We start from the raw sequence: 3,312 nt of genomic DNA on the forward strand, positions 1-3,312 counted from the left end.
AGATCGATTTGTTAAAACCAATTGCAATTTAACCTAATCCGTATAGAATTGAAACTACAATTGATACAACTTTAACATATTGCAATAATTATCGATTAAAATTACAATATGCAAAGAACAAAATAAACACAAAACATCGTCTGATCAGACGGAAGCCAAAAGGCACGATTTCCAAAGCATAAAAAAAAAATAGGCCGTGACAAAAAAAATTTTGCCGAGACCAAAACAGCCACACGGTTTATCATTTTTATGCAAAAATTTATCGATTCAAATTCGTTTGATGAAAATCACATAGAAAAATTTACGTGGCCTCGCTCTGATACCACTTGTGAGGTAATATCCGTATAAAACCCTTAAATTATAGGATTATAACGTAAATATAATATGCGATTTATTGTCATAAACGAAAAACAACAAAGAAACGATAAAGCATAAGAAATAACCTCGGGTCCTTTGAGATGCGGCCTAAGAACAGAAATCAAAGTAGATTTCCTCCTAATCGACACACCCAAGACCGTCTGAGACTATGCCCTTGTGCTAGAAATGTATTCTCTAATTGCCTTGCAATATTGAGAGAATTGTTGTGAATTTTTACGATGTGAGATCTAGAAATTTCAGAGGAAAAGTGCCTCCAAAACCCTAATATTTTTGCAAATGAAAAATGATTAGGTTACAAATGAGGAGAGGCTCTCCTTTTGTTTGCTCTATTCGGCCAAACCGTGAGCCTAGAGGGGAAATGGGCTTTCATTTCCTCTTAATTTTAACTCGAGGTCCGACTCGAAATTGCTAAATGTATATGACGCGGTTTTATTATAAATCGTCATCGGTTATCGGTTATTAAAACATCGTCTAGTAACAAGGATTAGCCGATATATTAATACATGTCCGACAAAGACAATATTGTATAATTAATTCAATATACATTAATTTAAATATAACCGTTTATATTTAATTTACGAATTAACTGTTTAATTCGCCTTAGCCAATTTTATTTAATCCGTATTAAATAAAATATCTCAACATCGCGTTTTGACTAGTTATTAGTCAATAACTCCGACTAACTGCTTAGTCAACTTTGGCATCAACATGACTGTATTTTCATACCGTCACATCTCTCAAACGTATCCTATAGGTGTGACTTTTAGGGACAAGTTGATCACCGCCATCTGTATGACAATAACGTCAAACCTATCTAGCAAGCCAACCGTTATTGATAAACGTGGACCAACTGATAATAATACAAAAGTATACCCTTTGATCCTTTTAGAGATTTATAAGTCCTTGCACTAACTGTAGAGGACACCAGCCCCAACAACCTATTCATGTCACGGCGTCCTTCGTCTGCATTGTCCCGGCGGCTCCTCCTCTCTGGGTGCCCAGCTTCACTGTAGCCTACCCAGGTCTTGTGATAGTCCTCCACCTTCACGGCTCGATCGGCCATCTTTCTGGCGGTGTCGAGGTTGAGGTCCTCGCACTTGATGAGCTCATTTTTGAACTCGCCTTTCGGCAGGCCCTTCATCAGTGCGAAGGCCGCCAGCTCGGTGTTCAGCTCACGGATTTGCTGAACCTTAGCGTCGAATCTCTTGACGTAGCTCCGGAGGGACTCGTCCTCCCCCTATCGGATATGTTGGGAAATGTGTCCTCAACAATAGTGCGATTACATGATTTAAATATCATTATTAAATCTCATTTTAAAGAATACAATTGGGAAGTAATATTGTTACTGTCAACTGGTCAACATATATCGGTAATGATTGGCTGACTAGAGTTTGACATTACTTGTCGTGTGACGGTGGTGATCGATTGACCCCTAGGTCATACCTAAAGGGCAATACTCTTAATTGATTATTTGATTAATCGTATAACGTTACGAGTTAATTAAATTACTTGAAAATTGACGGACGATTTTGGAAGTAAAATTTACGTATCATATTGAAATGCGATCAAATGAGATACGGTCTGAGTAATCGAATTGTTTCATTACTCGGATGAAATTATTGTTTAAAGAAACAATCAAAATTGAATGAATTATTATAAATACAATCTGTTGTGATTTATAAATGGTAAAATATTTTGGCACAAGTAATTATGAAATTACTAAGTCGATTTTTGTATGTGACGTATTTTTATTAATACGTTGATTTTTAATATGTTAAAAATACATAACAAAATTTATGTCACATATGACATGTGACATATTGACAATTGACAAAAATAATATGGAATCCATATTACCAAGTGGGCCGAAAATTAGAGGGTTTATGAGCTAATTATATGTTGATTGTAATTAGTGGAAGGCATGATGATTACACTAGTCACTAGCCATGCAAGCCTATTGTTCATTGTGAAGAACAATTTTTCCATGCATTGGCTCTCTAAAAAGCCTCCTCTTACACGGTTTTGGGGAAGACAAAACCTATGATGGTTTTCTCATATTTTTACCTAATAATATACAAAATGTTTTGTATCTTCATTCATTCACTTGCTCATCCAAAAATTAGTGTTCTAAGAGAGAATAAAAATCCTCCTCTTCTTCTCTCTAATACCGAAAATATTCAAAGTGTTAATAATATTTTTGGTTCAATTTTCTACCTTGATTAATATTATACTAGTATTTGTAATATTAATTAAATTAAGAGAAGCCTTGGGTATAAAGCTTAGGGAGAGATCTTATACTTAGATCTTGTTCATCCATAAGGGAAAGCTCAAGAACAAGAGAGAAAGGTGGTCTCTCTTGTGCCCAATATAACCGAAATCTACAATGTAAGGACATGATTTCTCCTCTATTTATATTATTGTTTGCATGCATAAAATCCGCTTTAATTTTATGACAAATTAAATTTTGACATATAAGAGTATGTTAGTATGTATATGAATCTACTTTTCTTTCAATCGGTATCAAGAGCCACGGTTGTTTGCATGCAAATTGGTTAAAAGTTTTTCCGAGTTATATGAATAACAAATAAAACTTGTAAAATTTGTGTTATTATGATATATCACGAAATTATTACATGCATGTTAATATTTCTGGTCCTAAAGTGTTTTAGGATATTTTGGTTAATTTTTCGGATTTTTATTGTTCATAATTTACAATAATGACATTTAAATGTGATTTTATGAGTAAAAATGTCATTTTTGGTCGAAAATTAGCTATACTTCGAATTTTAAGTTGGTTTTTGGATATGTTGTTACATATATTATTTTGAGATAACCTGCAAATTTTCATAATTTTTGGACTTGTTATGCTCGGAAAATGAATTTTTCATTGTTAAATTCGGATTTAGGTGAAAAATAGGTTAATATGAGTTAAAT

The sequence above is a fragment of the Silene latifolia genome, chromosome 1, assembly GCF_048544455.1.
Source record: "Silene latifolia isolate original U9 population chromosome 1, ASM4854445v1, whole genome shotgun sequence".
NCBI lineage: Eukaryota > Viridiplantae > Streptophyta > Magnoliopsida > Caryophyllales > Caryophyllaceae > Silene > Silene latifolia.